This window comes from Pelodiscus sinensis, chromosome 8, assembly GCF_052426305.1.
Source record: "Pelodiscus sinensis isolate ZL-2025 chromosome 8, ASM5242630v1, whole genome shotgun sequence".
Taxonomy (NCBI): domain Eukaryota; kingdom Metazoa; phylum Chordata; order Testudines; family Trionychidae; genus Pelodiscus; species Pelodiscus sinensis.
The window spans coordinates 33558409-33577678 of NC_143059.1; the positions used below are offsets into that span (position 1 = coordinate 33558409).

A 19270-nucleotide genomic window follows, 5' to 3' on the forward strand; every position below is an offset into this window, starting at 1 on the left:
TCCTCTTTTCTAAGCTGAACAGTCCCAGTCTCTGTAGCCTTTCTTCATCTGGGACCTGTTCCCAACCCCTGATCATGTTAGTTGCCCTCCCCTCTCCCAGCCTTTCTCTTCCCCTCTCCCACCTCCTTTTCCCAGTCTCCCCCAGTTTTTTTCAATAAAGACAGAGTCAATGTTGGAAGAAACGTTATCTTTATTTTGTACATCAATAAGAAGAGGGGCTAGGGAAGGGTAAGTGGAAGGAGGTGAGGGAGGAATGGGGTACGAGCCCCCGATGGGGAGGACTGGGCTGGCTCTGCGGGCTTCTGGGGGTGGAAGCTCTCCTGCAGCCCCCCAATTACTCCCTCTCCCCAGATGGCAGCCTGCGGCAAGTGCAGCCGGGCTGATGGCCGAGTGGTGTGATGTGCCCAGTGTGGGCAATCCAAGCCAGAACTTCTTTGGAAGCGGGGCACCCCTTAGAACTGTGTGTCCGGGGTGGGGGTCGGGACCCTTTAAGCGCAGCCCTCGGCTAGCCTGAGACAGCATCTCCATGCTCTAAGTCCTCCTTTTATGCCCTGCCGGCACTGCTTCCGGCCATCATTAAGCCCTGTTCAGAGTCCACTCAATGTGGACTTACTAGTTCGAACTAGCAAAACGCTAGTTCGAACTAGTTTTTAGTTCTAGATGCGTTAGTTCGAACTAGCTTAGTTCGAATTAACTAATTCGAACTAAGTTAGTTCGAACTAGCGCTGTAGTGTAGACGTACCCTCAGATATTAAAGTCACAAATGATTTTAAGAGAAAAAAAAAAGATTGTAGTAGCTAAAACTTAATAAGCTAGGATTGGTCCAAGGCAAAATCTTGATTAGAAGTTCCCCAAAAAAGAGTTGGCCAAATTCTCAGGTCAGGATCTCCCCTCAAATTGAAAGGTCTGGCTCCTTTGACTTCAGAGGTAGAGTAGAAAGAGCAATCTTAGGTGTTTCTGTCCCTTTCTTTTATAATCCTGCTAAACTTTAAAGTGGATTCTTTTGAAGGTTACTGCTTATTCAGACAGTAAAGACAGTGACCTGGAGTCTGGTGGAGAATAAGGCACCATGCTTTCTTCTCACCCAATTTTTCTGAAAATGCAAATTTGCTTTGTCTTCCATTTCTTCTCTCTGATGTCTTGGAGAATGATGTCAAAATGAAAATAAAGCTTTTTCCGAAAGATCTCTTATCCCTCCTTAAAATGAGGGATGAGGGATAAGGGATCTTTCGGAAAAGGCTTTATTTTCCGAAAAAACCGTGTCTAGACTGGCGCTTTTTTCCGGCAAAGCTTCGAGCCAGAAAAAAGCGGCAGCCATTTTTATGCTAATGAAGCAGGGGGGATTTAAATCCCCGCTTCATTTGCAATTGCGATATGTCTAATTTGCATCCCTTTTACGGAAAAGGGATGCAGTCTAGACACAGCCCATGAGTAAAAGTGGCTGATAAAACACAGTTTTTCTAAACGTCACTTCTGTCAGAAGCATAATGTTGTTGGTAGGTGTATCTTATCTTTTCTTTCAATGGGAACAAAGTATATTCAGTTTCTAAATTGATTCTAAGTTAGAGATGAAGTTATAAAATGCAATAAAATTCTCTAGCGGATTTCATCTTTATTATAGTTCCTATATCTAGCAGAGGGAGATTCTATAACTTCTATAGGTTGAACCTCTCCAGTCTGGCACTGTCTGGTCAGGCAACATCCGCGGTCTGGCATGATTTTAGCTGGATGCCCACTTATCATGGGTGTGGCCATGTTCCCTGTGGTCCCATAAAGTATGTTTACAGCTACCAGTCCTGGCTCTCGGTGTTCTATGCTGTTATTTAGGTCTAATGTACACCTAAATGTCTTCCATGAGCCCAGTAAGTAGTGGAAGTGTTAGTAATGCTGCTAGACAATATTGACCTCCTGTGGTTCAGCAAATTCTGTGGTTTGGCACCAGTCAGGTCCCCAGGGTCCTGGACTAGAGAGGTTCAACCTGTAATAGAATTACTATTGTTATTTATTTTCTCCTAGATGGCTCTATCTGTCTCCCTGTCCTCTGCGGACACAAGTCCTACCGCTCTTAACCATTTAAAATTCCATTGGAAAAAATTGAGGTAAGTGCCCTAGAAAATTGCAGTAGTCTAGATTTTCTTTAGCGATGGCATAAAGCCTCAGATGCATTTTAGTGTATATTTGATCTCTATACCTGATTTAATTAAGAATAGATTACATATGCAAACTGTTACTACATACCGGGAATGTATCACGGTGCTTAACATGAAAAAGTTATAATTGTTATCACTCCAAATCCTGAAATGTTAAACATCTCTTGCAAAATGAAATTCTCAGATGTGATCAATTGTAGTGCAGACCCTTTTATTTTGGTCCTTTCTGGAAACAGCTCTGAGTGAAAAAATATGGATACTACAGGTTGAACCTTCCAAATCCAGAACTCTCTGGTCCAGCAACATCCATGGTTCAGGTGTTCCCTTCTTCCCCCCCCCCCCCCCAGGAATCCCAGGGAACACTCTGTGGCAGCAGAGCCGGCAGTGGCCAAGTAGTCCCTGTCAGGAACCCGGGAGACTCTGGGGCAATGGGCGGGCAGCAGGGGGGGAAGCCTTGCTGGATCAGTATTAAGGGAGCTAGTGGCAGGGCAGGAAGTCCCATGGAACGGAGCCTGGGAGTGGAGCAGCCAGCAGGGGAGCACTGATATCCCTTAGCCTGGCAAATTGCTTAGTCCAGGACAGTTCAGGTCCCCAGGGTGCCGGACCAGAGAGGTCCAATCTGTACTGTTTAATAGATAATCTTCAAACCGCTTTTTATTCATCCATATCAGCAGTTCATATGTGTAATATTTTTCTGTCATTCTATTCTGCAAGTGCCTCAAGGTGTTATATTGTAACCAGAATAAACTAAACAATTAAGTCTGTCTGATCACGACTGCTCATGTGTACTACAGTACCATGTGCAATTATTTCCCCCTTTTTTACCCACAGAAGTAATAGGACATGAAATTCAAATTTAAAGAGTAAGTAGGGAAAGGTTTAAAGCATGAGACCATGTACAGTTGATCTTTTGGGTGATTTATAGAAACAGGCAGGGAACTCAGAAGAAATCACTGATAACTTGTTATGCGATTAACCTACATTGTGTGTGTGTGTGTGTGTGTGTGTGTGTGTGTGTGTGTGTGTGTGTGTTTTATGGAGTCAAACCTGGATGCTACACATGGAGTCTGATATCTATATGTGGCTATTTTTAAAGAACCCTGATCTCTGCAGCAGTATTGGTAGAGAATGGAAGGCTATAAAGTCACATCCTGTTTTGATCTCGTTTGTGCTAAACCCACCTCATCTAGCAGAAATAAAACAGTCCTAAATAAGTTCCAGCTAGTAAGTACTAGGAGTCCAGTCCTACTCCCCATTCAGATAACTAGAAAATTCCCAATGTCATAAGGCATCAGTCTCTGGGGCCATGTCTATACTAGGAAATGATCTAAAAATTACTAAATTTGACTTCAGAGCTCCTGATTTAACATATTCAAATTTCATGTTCTCGCTACCGGGAAGCCTTGAAATAGCGAGTCTACATTTAACAGAGCCCACCTCAGACTTAGAGCCCCCAGAAGCACTCTGGGGAGGGCACCAGGAGAGCAGATACTTCCTGTGGATGCTTGGTCTGGCAAACCGCGATGCGTGCTTATAGTGGCTCCTCTCTGCATCTGTGTCTCACAAGACATTCCTCCACTGCTTCCCCCATCATGAGACAGAAAAGGGACACCCGAGGGCATACACCTTTTTGTGCTCTGGATGCCCACGCAGATGCCACAGCACTACCACCATGGAGCCAGAGCTGCTGCAAAGCAGTGCCAGGCTCATGGCTCTTGTGCTGCATTTTATGGCACAGTTCTTCCAGACTGCTTGCATGTTGCTCCAGTGAGACCAGGATGGGGATGAGGAGGATAAACCCCAGTGTGGCCCATAGGCCCTGTTCAAGCAAGTGCTGGCACTCCAGCTGCGCACACTCCTAAATCCCTTGGACACCATCAGATGCCACTGCTGGCAGAGGGAGACGAGCTTGGACTGGTGGGACCGTATCATCATGTATGAATGGGACGATCAGCAATGGCTGCAGAACTTCTGCATGTGCAAGGCCACCTTCCTGGAGCACTGAGAGTGGCTCGCCTCTGCCCTCACGCAACAGGACACCTGACTGAGACCCTTTGCAGAAGTGTATGGCCATCACCCTGTGGAAGCTTGCCATGCCAGATAGCTACCACTCAGTCAGAAACAAGCTAAGGGTAGAGAAATCCACTGTTGGGGCTGTGCTCGTGCAAGTAGCTAAGGCCATCAGCTATGTGGAGGGTTGTCACTCTGGGCAGCTTGGACAGCATTGTCGATGGCTTTGCTGCCATGGGTTTACTCAACTGCTGGGGAAACATAGATGGCACGCATATCCCCTTCTGGCCCCTGACCACCATGCCTCAGACGTTATCCACAGGGGTACTTCTCAATGGTGCTGCAGGCACTCATGGATTGCAAGGGACGCTTCTCTAACATCAGTGTTGGATGGTCGGGAAAGTGCACAATGCCCAATCTTTTGGAACTCCTGCCTCTTCTGGAAGATACACACCACCACTTTCCCCCCAGACCACACTATCGGTACCTGGAAGATGGACATGCCCATTGTGACCCTGGGTGACGCAGCCTACCCCTTGTTCCCCTGGCTCATGAAGCCCTACATGGGCAGCCTGGACCCCATCAAGGAGGAGTTCAACACCAGGCTGGGCAGGAGCTGACTGGTGGTGGAATGTGCATTTCGGCATTTAAAGGGGAGGTTCAGGAGTCTCCTCACCCATCTGAACTAACTGTACTCCTCGTGGATTAGGAAACCTAATCCGAACTAGCTACTCCGTGCCGCGTGTAGCCGCGCGGCACGGGGTTCGAACTAGCCAGCATTTAAAAATGGCGCCGGCCGGCTTCATGCAAATGAAGCCTGGGAAATTCAAATCCCGGGCTTCATTTGCAACTGTGGATGACTACATTACCCCCGCTAGTTCGAACTAGCGGGGTAGTGTAGACATACCCTGAGGGAGCATTGGGGATGCTCATGTCTCTCTGGGTACGTCTAGACTACATGGCTCCATCGATGGAGGCGTGTAAAATAGTTTATTCGGCATAGTCAAAGAAAGGGGGATTTAAATAATCCCTGCTTCATTAAAATAAAAATGGCCACCGTGCTGTGCCAATGATCAGCTGATCCGGCATAGTGCGGTTGTCTAGACGTGGCGCGGTCAACAAGGGAAGCCTTGTCGACCGCTCCCCATCTAGACTGCTGCACTGTGCCGGATCAGCTGATCATTGGCACAGCACGGCGGCCATTTTTATTTTAATGAAGCGGGGATTATTTAAATCCCCCCTTCTTTGATTATGCCGAATAAACTATTTTACATGGCTCCGTCGATGGCGCCATGTAGTCTAGACATTCCCTCTGTGTCCTGGCTGCTTGCACAGGGCTAATGAAGCTGGCCACATGAGACAAGCCCTTCTCCTCTTCCCAGGACTGTTACAGCTCTGCAAGAGGAGGAGAGCAATGGAGATGCCAGGTGTGGCCAGAGCTGATAGCTGAAGGAGGCCTCCGGAGGACAATTAGTTTGAATTAGTGGTACCAGAGTGTCCATATTAATGTTATTTTGAAATTACTATTTCAGAATGTATATTATTCCTGATAAAAAGCAGGAGTATAGAGTTTAAATTCTGCATCCCATTATTTCAAAATAACGGGCTTGGTAGTGTGGATGCACTGCTTATAAAATTTGAACTTGGGTGGGGGGGAGTTATTTCAGAATACGATCCTTGTGCAGACCAGGGCTGAGTGATGCAGTGCAGGAATGGTAACCTAGGATGCAGTTTCTGGTAGACTGAAACAATTTTTGAATTCAAATGCCTTTAAGCAAATTGCTTTAGAAAAATATGGAAAGAGCAGAATGAATCATTTAGATGACCCAGCAATTAAGTTTTGAGTTTTTTAAAAATTAGATTCATACAGGAACAAGTGTCATACATAAAATGCTGGTACCATCCCAATAATAGACCAGAGGTTAGAGCACTCAATCACAATACTGGAGGCTTGGTTACAAGTCCACACTGTGCCAGATGAAGAGGAGGGTCTTGGGTTTCCCACCTCAAGGGAGAGTGCCCTAACCACTGGGCTAGAAGGGATTCTAGAGTGATTCTTTCAGTCTCCCCTGTTGACGCTATTCAACTTTTGAATAAACCTCTGATATAATAGGACAGTGAGTATGTAACCATTGGGTCTGAGAAACTGAGGAAAAAGTAGTGTTTTCTGCTTTCACTGCAGTTAAATCCGAACAATGTAGCCAATAAAGTATCCTTGGGGGTGGGGGTGCAGCATCTGGCTGGGAGGTTGGGTGCAGGAGTGGGCTGAGTGTGTGTGGGGGTCTGGACATGAGGTGAATTGGAGCTGAGGGTGTGAGATCTGGGCAGGAAGGAGGGTGCAGGAGCAGGGTAGGGGTGCAAGGTCTCAGTAGGAGGGTGTGCATGTTTGAGGGTGATGGGGTGCAGGGTCCAGGCATGAGGGGGTAGGGGTGCTTATGTGGCTCCCCCACTGCTCCCAGGCACTGCCCCCTGCTGCTCCCATTGGCCATGATTCTGAACAATGGGAGCAACAGGGAAAGCCTCCAGGTGAGCAGTTTGCTGTGTTTGCTACTCCCTCAGTACATGGCACCAGATCTGGCCCACAAAGCTCTGGGCTTCTCCCTCCCCCTCAGCAGGTAGTCAGTGCTGGCACTGCACCCACATGGGGGGAGAGGGAGTGCAGGACTAGAGTGCCAGTGGGCTCCCTGGAGAGCAGGACCCAGAGCCTGTGGACCACACTTTGAGAACCACTGGTCTAGGGGATGATTCAGACTATTTAGAAGCTACTGGTGTGCATCTCTATTTCAATATCTAAGATTTCTTAGGAGATTTCAATTATCAGCTCAATCATTGATGAGGTTGACACAAATTCATACTACTTTGCTCAATATAATTGTCTTAATAAAAGCCAAAAAAATCCTTCCAATGAAGTGATCAATATAACACAACAGGCAGAAAGCATACACTGTAAAAAGACCTACAAAAGTGCTGCTAAAATTAAACAGGATTATTCTGTTCATGTACAAAGTTGTTTAGATGGTGAATGGAAGCCATCTACTGTGAAACGTAACAAATATTTCATGTTCATAAGTAATTGAAACACCTAGGGGTAAACTACACAATTGTAATAGATGGCATTTAATAAAACCGAAATGAGTAAAAAACAATATAAAACAAGCAAAGAATACTCATGATAAGGGACTTCATTGCAACTGCATGTAGGTTACCGAATGATGTAAAAATAAAGGTAAGCGATCAGATGGAAAATTATATCAGATGAAAAATTATATATATATTTATATATATATATACACACTAACAGAGAGAGAGAGAGAACACCTCGGTGTCTCTGTCTGCTAGTCCATTTGTTCAAGAACCTGTCTTAAACAGTATGGCTATGTCTACACTCGCGGCTTCTTGCGCAGGAATATCTTGCGCAAGAAAATGTCTACACTGGCCAGAACTGCATCATAAGAACGCTGAGCTCTTGCGCAAGAAAGTGTCCACACTGGCGGGAAGCCCTTGCACAAGAACGTGTCTCCAGAAGCAAATCGACCATGTCAAGAGGTCACCAGCAGCGTCTGTGGACATGCTCCGGACCCCCACTGGGAAACGTTCTTAAAGGGACTCCTGGACGGCTGTTTCCCTGTGGCTACATGCTCATGCACCCTTTTGAGGGAGTGAGAGCCAGAACAGCACCTGTCAGCTCTGTTCCTGGCAAGTGCCCCTGGGTACTCTTGCTGCCACCGTCACAGCCATGGAGCCGGAGGAGGACCCCAGCGAGAAACATCCGCTCTTCATGGCCATCACAGAGGCTGTGGAGCTCTTCCAACAGGGAGCCACATTGCTCCAGCACGAGCTGAAGACTGGGCAGCAGGTGCAGGACCTCGCCATGGCGGCAGCTAGGCTCGGACCCCCGCACCCCACCACTGAGAGGTGCCTCTGGAGCTACGACACCAGTGGGGACTGGTTGGAGCGCCTGGTGCTGGGACAATGAGGAGACCAGCAATGGGTGCAGAACTTTCAGATGCGCAGGGGGACATTCCATGAGCTCTGAACCTGGCTCACCCCTGTGCTCCGGAAGTAGGACACCCAGCTGCGCCCTGCCATCCCCGTGGAGAAAAGGGTTGAGATTGCCCTCTGGAAACTGGCCACCCCAGATAGCTACCGCTCCGTGGCGAACCAGTTCGGGGTGGGCAGGTCCACTGTTGGTGTGGTCGTCCAGCAGGTAAGGCCCTCCGTGGACCACAGGCTCATCCTGGGGGAAGGAAGGGGCCAGACCAGGGTGGGGGGAGGCTGTAGGGTCAGGGGGAAGCCCCACACACAGGGGATCATGCTGTCCCTCCTGCACACATCCCCGCTGGTGGAGGAGGGGGAGATCCCAGGGGACAGAGGGCCCTGGCCTGTGTTTGGGGAGGGGCCATCAAAGGGAGGGTGAGCATACCCCAGGGACCCATGCACGCACTGTGTCTCATTCCATGCATCCCCTGTGCTCCCATGTGCCCCTCTGCAGGTCGTCAATGCCATCAATGATGTGCTGCTCCAGAGGGTGATCCGCCCCCGGGACATGGACACCACCATTTCCGGCTTCACCAGCCTCGGGTTCCCGAACTGTGGGGGAGCCGTAGACGGGTCCCACATCCCCATCCAGTCACCAGAGTACCAAGCGGCCTGGTTCATAAACCGGAAGGGCTACTGCTCTTTCGTGCTCCAGGCACTAGTGGACCATCAGGGCCGGTTCCAGAAAATTTATGTGGGGTGGTCCGGGCGGGCCCACGACACTCACATCTTCAGGCACTCAGGCCTGTGCCACAGGCTGGAGGCAGGCACCTACTTCCCCCAGCAGGAATTAACCATTGGGGATGTCAGGATGCCAGTCTGCATCTTGGGGGATGCGGCCTACCCCCTGATGACCTGGCTGATGTGGCCATACACTGGTCACCTGGACCCCAGCCAGGCCACCTTCAACAGCCACCTGGACCGAGCCCGCAATCCCGTCGAGTGCGCCTTTTGCCGTCTGAAGGCATGATTTAGGTGCCTCCTGACCCGCCTGGACATGGGGGTGCAGCACATCCCAGAAGTCATCTCGGCATGTTGAGTGCTCCACAATATTATTGAGGGGAGGGGGGAGGCCTTCCTCTCGGGGTGGATGGTAGGTGATGGCCAAGCCTACCAGCAGCCCCACATGACCGCCACCCAGCAGACCAACCGCCATGGGGTTCGGGTCTGGGAAGCCCTCTGGGTGATGCTGGACCAGGCCCCACTCCTACACCTCTGACTGCAGGGATGCCCCTGTGCCCCCACTTCCTGCTTCCCTCACCACCCCTTCCTGCCACCCTTTCCTCACCTCCCAATAAATACAATGCACTTGCTATACATAAGGCACTTTTTTATTTACATGGGGAAGGGAGTGCACTGTGGGGAGGGGGGAGGAGGGGACCCTGAACTGGGAGGAGGGGGAAGAAGGGGACCCTGAACTGGGAGGGCCTCATGATGGATAATGGAGGCCTCTCCCACCCCCACGGGTGCGGGGGCACCTCTGCCCCTCATGCCAGGTTCGGGCAGGCTGCACCAGGAGGTGCCGAGGGTGGGGGATCTCAGGAGGGGGCATGGGCAAGGCAGGGGGAGAAGCGGGTGGAAAGCTTGAGGTGGCAGAGGGGGGCCTGGCAGCATTTGGCTGCTGCACAGGGCCCATCTGGTTAGCAATGGTGCCCTGGGGTATGTCTACACTACCCCGCTAGTTCGAACTAGCGGGGTAATGTAGGCATACCGCACTTGCAAATGAAGCCCGGGATTTGAATTTCCCGGGCTTCATTTGCATAAGCGGGGAGCCGCCATTTTTAAAACCCCGCTAGTTCGAACCCCGTGCAGCGCGGCTACACGGGGTTCGATCTAGGTAGTTCGGACTAGGCTTCCTATTCCGAACTACCGGTACACCTTGGTGGCAGGAGGTCCCACTGCAGGAGAAGCAGAGGAGAGCAACATGGTCAGTGAGCCCTGCCCCAAATGGTGTTCCAGAGCCCCGTGCTCTCCTCCCAGCATGTCACGATGCCCGGGGACAGGTGTGGCTGGTGAGGGGGGATTCCGCTGGGGCAGCAGGAGGGGAGGTCCCAAGGTGGCCCAGGAGCCCCCTGAGGGCCGCATGTGCTTGGGGCGGCCTGTTGTGCCTTCCCCAAGGGAAGCTACAGTGTCCCAGAGGTGGCCATGGATGTGTGTTGTGTGCAGCCCCCTTTAGACTGTGTGGGGTTAGGCCTGCAACCTTGGGGCTGGCCTACTCCTGGCCAAACCTCCCCCACCCCGGTCTGGTCAAGCGGAATCCCTGGGGTCCCAGGCATGTGCTGGGGCTAGCTGCTGCTTCTCTGTGCCACTTGGTCTGGCTGCACGTAGGACTGCCGGATGGTTTCAACAAAAATACTGGAGACACTTGACATTACATGACAGCCTACATTACACCTTAGTTAAAAAATACCAGACATGTATATTTTCTCATTTTTATCCTCTCAATTTGTTTCCTGAACAGAAAGCTCAAAGACTGGACTGTCCGGTTCTAAACTGGACCGCATGTGGCTAGGCTGTGCCATGTGCCGCTACCTCTTTCCCACCCTGTGGCCCTCCCCCCGCTTCTTCATCTGTCACCGGCTTCGGAGGATGCCCGGGACACATCCTGACTGGTGCTGGCCGGGATGGTGAGGTCTGGCTGCTGTCCTCTGCCACCTCCACCTCCTCCTCCTCCTCCAGTGGCCTGGGTCAGACCACTGGGGTGGCCACCGCCGTGTTCACCTGGGCCAGCAGGGGAGTGGCCCCTTTGCCCCCCAGGATCTGGTGCAGACGGTGATACTGGGGACAGGCAGTGGCTCCGCCGCCCCCAAGCTCGCCGGCCCTCATGTAGGTGAGGCGCAGGTCCTTCACCTTGGCCCAGACCTGTTCCAGGGTCCGAGCCGGGTGTCCTTTTGCGTCCAGTGCTTGGGCCAGCTGGGCAAAAATATGTGCATTTCTCCTACGGGACTTGGGGTCCCAGAGGGCCTCCTCCTTTCCCCAGAGGTCCAGGAGAGCAGTCATCTCAGCGGTACTCCAGCATGGAGCCCACCACTTGGTGCCCCTTTGGGCCTGCTGGGTGCTCTGGGGTGGCTCCTCCATAGGGTCTGAGGGACCTGGCTGAGGCTGGGAAGCTGCCATTCCTCCCTCTGGATGCTACCTGGGCTGCACGTGGCAAATGGCTGTGCTCCGTGCCTGTGCCTTTAAGGGGGGGCCAATTAGGGGGAACCAACGAGTGGTGATTGCCTGTACGGAGTGTTGGAGAGGCCACCTGTGTTTTTCACTGGAGGCCAATTCTTGCGCAAGTATGCGCTTGCCAAACATCCACACTGCCCTCTTGTGCAAGAGCGCCTGTGCAAGAGAGCTTAAGCCTGATAGAAAACAGCGTAGCTCTTGCTCAAGGAGCCGTCTCTTATCACGCCGTACTGTACATTTACTTGCGCAAGAGCGGATGGGCAGTGTAGATGCTCTGTGGATTCTTGTGCAAGAATGGCCGTTCTTGTGCAAGAAGCCGTGAGTGTAGACATAGCCTAAGAGCGAGGGCCACCAAATTTGGTATTCAGCTTACTCTTCTCCTAACTTAAAACAAGGTCAGGAGAACTGGAAGCCCCAGGAAAAGCAATTTCCTATAACATGCTATGGGAGGGGCTGTTGTTCCAAGACAAGTGATATGGGAGTGGCCACTGTGGGGCAGTGCACTGACAGGGAAGAGCTATCCTACAGAGTATCCGTTGGGGGCAGCTGTACTACCAAGGGAGTGGACAGCAGGGCTGGGGCTCTGCTATCTTGTCTGCCAGCACCCCTGCACCAAACCCTTTTCCCCTCTTACAGCCCTTAGCCACAGTCTACACCTCTCAAACACATACCCAGAGGCTGTAGGCCATGTAAGGAGCACTGGAGGCCAGGGTCAGCACTCCAGGCTTTGCCCCCCAGACAAGCTGCAGGACAGAGAAGGGCCACTGGACACCTGGACTCACTCAGAGCCTATCCCACCTGTAGACAGCAGTTACATTGCTCAAACTTGTAAAAAAACCCACACCTCCGAGTGACGTTATTTACATCAACTTAACATAGTGTCTGTGTAATGGCCACCAGGCAGATTTGAACCTGGGACCTTTGAAGCAGAGTATAGGAGCCTCTTTCCTCTGAGCTAAAAGCCAGCTGGCTTCCAGCCCCTGCTGTAGAGGTCTCTTGGGCTGTGTCCAGACTCAGGGGTTTTTTCGGGAAAAGTAGCCATTTTCCCGAAAAAACTTCCCCTGCGTCCAGACTCAAGCCGCGTTCTTTCGAAATTATTTTGAAAGAACGCGGCTTTTCTTTCGATGGCGGTAAACCTCGTTTCACGAGGAAGAACGCCTTCTTTCGAAAGTTCCTCTTTCGAAGGAAGGCGTTCTTCAATGTAAATAGGGCTTCCTCGAAAGAGAGCATCCAGACTCGCTGGGTGCTCTCTTTCGAAAAAGCGGATTGCTCTTTCGAAAGATCCGCCTGCAGTCTAGATGCGATCTTTCAAAAGAGGCTCTTTCGAAAGATGCTTTCGAAAGAGCCTCTTTCGAAAGAAGCCTGCAGTCTAGACATAGCCTCGGTCTTAACTGTTGCAGTGGTCTAGGTACCACTTGCATTGCTCAGTAACTACACTAGGGATATGTCTAGACTGGCATGATTTTGCGGAAATACTTTTAACGGAAAAGTTTTTCCGTTAAAAGTATTTCCTCAAAAGAGCGTCTAGATTGGCCCGGATGCTTTTGCGCAAAAAGTGCTTTTGCGCAAAAGCATCCATGCCCAATATGGACGCGCTTTTGTGCAAGAAAACTTCGATGGCCATTTTAGCCATCGGCTTTCTTGCGCAAAAAATTAAGGCGCCTGTCTACACTGGCCCTCTTGCACAAGTATTCTTGCGCAAGAGGGCTTATCCCTGAGCAGGAGCATCAAAGTATTTGCGCAAGAAGCACTGATTTCTTACATTAGAACGTCAGTGCTCTTGCACAAATTCAAGCAGCCAGTGTAGACAGCTGGCAAGTTTTTGCGCAAAAGCAGGTGCTTTTGCGCAAAATCTTGCCAGTCTAGACCCTCCCTAGGTGTGTGGGTTACATCTGCACTTCACTATGTTAGCGGGAGATGTTCCCTGTTCTCATAGCTTCCTCCTTGTCTTGTGATTGATTAATTACATTGATGAGAGAGTACCCCCCTATCCAGAACAGACAGGCAGTTTGCAGACACACAACCTTGGATCTGAAAGCAAGTCAAAAGTGCTATCAACTCAGCCTTGAACAGAAACACCGTGAAGTTTCTGGGCTTGGATTTTTTTAAAACAATAATTAGTTTCCTTGGAAGACACATTTAACCCTGAGGGTGCAGGTTTTACAAATTTACAATGTATAGATTTTATTCTTTTATGCAGTTAACCAATTAAGTTTCAGTAGAATTCCTTATTTTCCCTTTAATAGATTTAACCAAGTGTCTGTAGCCAAATGTTTAAACTTGATTGTTTCTTTGCCTAGATGATTAAAAGAGGCTGCAAGAAACAAGAAGTCATTTTTAAAACAGTTTTTTTTCTCCTTACACATTACAATATTGCTTAAGTTTTTTTTCCTTAGAATTTGGAGGAACACTTTCCTTAAATTGTTAAACTTATTCTAAACTCGGTGTTTTGCTTTGGATCGGGCAAGTTTGTTACAGGTTAATTTCTTTCAGTTATTTTTCATGTTTCCTCTCTATCTGTATATGTGTCATAAAGAGGGGTAGAGGGGTGATTTTGTGCCGAATTCCCCCCCAAGCTTGGTTGATATGGGTGTGCCAAGTGAGAAATCCTCCCCCCCCCCCACTTCTTGTGCATTATTTTGGCACCGAGGTGCTGCAACAGCTTGTAAGTCACATTTTTTTTACTGCAGGGCGGATTTTTGCTTTTCTGAGCTTTACTTTCATTCCTCGGGGCTTTATTTTTTCTTCTTTTCCAATTTGTTAAATGCTTACAGGTGCTTGGACCTTTATGCACATACATGTAGTACACAGGGGTGCCTTTCGGCAGTATGGAGGGATGTTTAGACTAACCCCCACCTAAACTAACTCTACACACTCCAAAGAAAGAGTCTGCTGGGTCTAGAGTGTCAAACCTTAGCAGCTCATGAAATCAGGGGAGTCGTCACTCCCTCACATATCCGCTGAGTCTCGAGGTTCAGCTGACCCTCCCCCTTTGCGTTCAGAGCTCCCTCGTGGGAGAGCCCTGGTGCAGCTGGGATCAGCTCAAGTCTCAGACCTATGCAGCGACCTATGTAATACTTCACTCATTACATTCATACTCATTTTCCACGCACATTTTTTTTCTACAGTTTTCACATTTAGATGCATCTTTCTTTACTGTCCAGTTCCCATGGGTTTCTAGTAAGTGGCACTGCTTTAAGACACCCGGCACTTAATATCAGATTTCATTAGGATCCTATACCAGGGAAAACCAGGGCATTGGAATTCCTGTAGACTGACCTACCCCCATTTTCTGCGCACGCTTTAAAAGATTCTGTAAGGCACCGAACCGAGTCCGCCTGTTCACACTGATCACCCCCCTTTTTGTTGTGAGACGCTGGACCAAAATCCACCCGCTCACAGGGGTTTCCGGCACCCACCCCAGCCCGACAGAACACCACGTCCTGGCGCCTGGAGACAGCCTGACGGAATGGGGAAATACTATGGCCTGGGGTTAGCCTCAGAGGTTAGTACTACGTCCGCAAGTAACAGAAAGAGACAACAAAGCTTTCCCACAGTTTTGTGTACCGAGAGAGTGTAATGGCACCACACCAGCTTTTAGCATCTGAACACAGAGGGTCCAGACCATGGCTGCCTCACTAGAGACACTGGTGTGCCCTTTTGGAACTGTGACACATAAGACAGGCCTACTAGACAAAGACAGACAGAGACAGACAAAATGTTAGCCGCTCCACAAAATTGAATTGCATAGCTCCCCTTACCCCAACGGCCGGCCATCACTCCAAATCCCAAGCCCTCAACCAGGAGATTTCGTAACAGGTATCCCCTTACCTTCTATTGAGCTCTTTGAGACGTTTGGAAGTGGAATGCTGTCCCTAGCCTCTGTTTGTTAGAGGGAGAAGATGGATGGCAGGAGAGAGATCACTTGATCATTACCTGTTCAATTCACTCCCTCTGGGACACCTGGCATTGGCCACTGTCAGCAGACAGGTTACTGGGCTGGATGGACCTTTGGTCTGACCCAGTATGGCCATTCTTATGTTCTTAAGTGATGCAACCATGAAAAAGGCTAATGTAATTCTAGGATGTATCAGGCAAGGTATTTCCAGTAAAGACAGTAAAGTGATATAGAAGGCATTGGAGAGAGCTCATCTGGAATACTGCACCCAATTCTAATATGCCAGACATAATAAGAATGAAATCATAAGAACATAAGAATAGCCGTACTGGGTCAGACCAAAGGTCCATCTAGCCCAGTAGCCTGGCTGCCAACAGTGGCCAGCACCAGGTGGCCCAGAGGGGGTGGACAGAAGACAATGATCAAGTGATTTGTCTTCTGCCATCCTTCTCCAGCCTCTGACAAACAGAGGCCATGGACACCATTTCTATCCCCTAGCTAATAGCCTTTTATGGACCTAACCTCCATTAAATTATCTAGCTTCTCTTTAAACTCTGTTAGGGTATGTCTACACTACAAAGTTAGTTTGAACTAACAGACGTTAGTTCGAACTAAGTTTCATAGGAGCTACACTAGCGCTCCGTTAGTTCGAACTTAATTCAAACTAACGGAGCACTTAGTTCGAACTAGGTAATCCTTATTCCACGAGGATTAAGCCTAGTTCGAACTTACTAGTTCGAATTAAGGGCTGTGTAGACCCTTAATTTGAACTAGTGGGAGGCTAGCCCTCCCCAGGTTTCCCTGGTGGCCACATTGGCCAACACCAGGGAAACTCGTCTGCCCCCCTCCCGGCCCCGGACCCCTTAAAGGGGAACGGGCTGGCTACGGTGCCCGTGCCAGGTGCAAGCCTGCCAGCACCCAGCCAGCAGACCCTGCACCTGGCACAGATCGAGCCACCCACCTGATGCCCTCCCCCTCTTCCCGGGACCAGGCTGGCGGCTCCCGGGAGCTTGCCCGGGACCACAAGAGGCGGGCACCCGCCTGGGCTAGTGTGGACATCGTGAACCTCATCCATGATCTCCGCACTAGGCACAGGAAAGTGGCCGTCTAGGGCAGGAGAGCTGCCAGCCTGGCCACCCAGGAGCAGGTGTGCATGAAAATCAAGGGGGTCCACTGAGACTCCCGACCCTAAGCCCTGAGCTTACAATGGCCGTACTGGGTCAGACCAAAGGTCCATCTAGCCCAGTAGCTGTCTGCCGACAGCGGCCAACCCTAGGGACCCTGGAGGGGATGGACCGAAGACAGTGACCAAGCCATTTGTCTCATGCCATCCCTCTCCAGCCTTCCACAAACTTTGGGCAGGGACACCACTCCTACCCCCTGGCTAAAAGAACTCCATGGACCCAACCTCCATGACTTGATCTCACGTCCCTTTAAACTCTGTTCTAGTTGTAGCCTTCACAGCCTCCTGCAGCAAGGAGTTCCACAGGTTGACTCTTTGCTTTGTGAAGAACAACTTTCTGTTACTAGTTTGAAGCCTGCTACCCATTCCTTTCCTTTGGTGTCCTCTAGTCCTTCTTTATGGGAACTAATGAAGAACTTTTCTGTATTCACCCTCTCCACCCAATTCCTGCTTTTAGAGACCTCTATCCTGTCCCCCCTCCGTCTCCTCTTTTCTAAGCTGAAAAGTCACAGTCTCTTTAGCCTCTCTTAATATGGGACCTGTTCCCAACCCCTGATCATTGTAGTTGCCCTTCCCTCTCCCACCCTCTCTCTTCCCCTCTCCCACCTCCTTTTCCCAGTCTCCCCCAGTTTTGTTCAATAAAGACAGATTCCATTTTTGAACACAATAGTCCTTTATTTTGTACATCTAGAAAAGGGGCTAGGGAAGGGTAAGTGGAAGGAGGTGAGGGAGGAATGGGGTACGAGCCCCCGATGGGGAGGACTGGGCTGGCTCTGCGGGCTTCTGGGGGTGGAACCTCTCCTGCAGCCCCCCAATTGTCCCCTCTCCCCAGCTGGCAGCCTGCGGCAAGTGCAGCCGGGCTGATGGCCGAGTGGTGTGATGTGCCCAGTGTGGGTAGTCCGGGCACTCCAAGCCAGGACTGCTTTGCAAGTGGGGCACCCCTGAGAATTGTCTGTCCAGGGTGGGGGTCGGGACCCTCTAAGCGCAGCCCTCGGCTAGCATGAGACAGCATCTCCATGCTCTAAGTCCTCCTCTGATGCCCTGCCGGCACTGCTTCCGGCCATCCTTAAGCCTGGGTCAGGGTCCACTTAATGTGGACATGCTAGTTTGAATTAGCAAAACGCTAATTCGAACTAGTTTTTAGTTCTAGACACGTTAGTTCGAATTAGCTTAGTTTGAATTAACTAATTCGAACTAAGTTAGTTCGAATTAGCGCTGTAGTGTAGACGTACCCTTATAGTCCTAGCCTTCACAGCCTCCTCAAGCAAGGAGTTCCACAGATTGACTATGCACTGTGTGAAAAAGAACTTCCTTTTATTTGTTTTAAACTTGCTGCCCATTAATTTCATTTGGTGGCCCCTGGTGCTTAGATTATGGGAACAAGTGTATAACTTTTCCTTATTCGCTTTCTGCACACCACTCATGATTTTATAGACCTCTATTATATCCCCCCTTAGTCTCCTCTTTTCCAAGATGATAAGTCCCAGTCTATTTAATCTCTCCTGATATGGGACCTGTTCCAAACCCCTAATCATTTTAGTTGCCCTTTTCTGAACCTTTTCTAATGCTAGTATATCTTTCTTAAGATGAGGCGACCACATCTGTAAACAGTATTCAAGTTGTGGGTGTACCATGGATTTATATAAGGGCAATAAGATAATCTCTGTCTTATTTTCTATCCTTTTTTAAATGATTCCTAACATCCTGTTTGCTTTTTTGACTGACACTGTACACTGCGTGGACATCTTCAGAGAACTATCCACGATGACTCCAAGATCTCGTTCCTGATCAGTTGTAGCTAAATTAGCCTCCATCATATTATATGTATAGTTGGGGTTATTTTTTTCAATGTGCATTACTTTACATTTATCCACATTAAATTTCATTTGCCATTTTGTTGCCCGGTCACTTAGTTTGATGAGATCTTTTTGAAGTTCTTCGCAGTCTGCTTTGGTCTTAACTGCCTTGAGCAGTTCAGTATTGTCTCCAAACTTTGCCACCTCACTGTTTACCCCTTTTTCCAGATCATTTATGAATATGTTAAAGAGGGTTGGTCCTAGGACTGACCCTTGGGGAACACCACTAGTTACCCCTCTCCATTCTGAAAATTTACCATTTATTCCTATCCTTTGTTTCCTGTCTTTTAACCGGTTCTCAGTCCATGAAAGGATATTCCCTCTTCTCCCATGACAATTTAATTTACATAAGAACCTTTGGTGAGGGACCTTGTCAAAGGTTTTCTGGAAATCTAAGTACACTATATCTACTGGACCCCCCTTGTCCATATGTCTGTTGACCCTTCAAAGAACTCTAATAGATTAGTAAGACATGATTTCCCTTTACAGAAACCATGTTGACTTTTGCCCAACAAATTATGTTTTTCTATGTGTCTGACAATTTTATTCTTTACTATTGTTTCAACTAATTTGCCCAGTACTGATGTTAGAATTACCGGTCTCTAATTGCTGGGATCGCCTTGGGGCTCTTTTTAAATATTGGCGTTACATTAACTATCTTCCAGTCGTTGGGTACAGAAGCCAATTTAAATGATAGGTTACAAACCATAGTTAATAGTTCCACAATTTCACATTTGAGTTATTTCAGAACTCTTGGGTGAATGCCATCCGGTCCGGTGATTTGTTACTGTTAAGTTTATCAATTAATTCCAAAACCTCCTCTAATGACACTTCAATCTGTGACAAGTCCTCAGATTTGTCACCTACAAAGGCCGTGTCAGGTTTGGGAATTTCCCTAATATCTTCAGCCGTGAAGACTGAAGCAAAGAATTCATTTAGTTTCTACGCAATGACTTTATCATCT

The 19270-nt window shown here is 49.1% G+C and overlaps 1 pseudogene; it reads left to right on the forward strand.

The window, feature by feature from the left end:
- Positions 1-7896: 7896 nt before the first annotated feature.
- LOC149523997 (uncharacterized) lies at positions 7897-9417 on the forward strand (annotated as a pseudogene).
- Positions 9418-19270: the final 9853 nt, after the last annotated feature.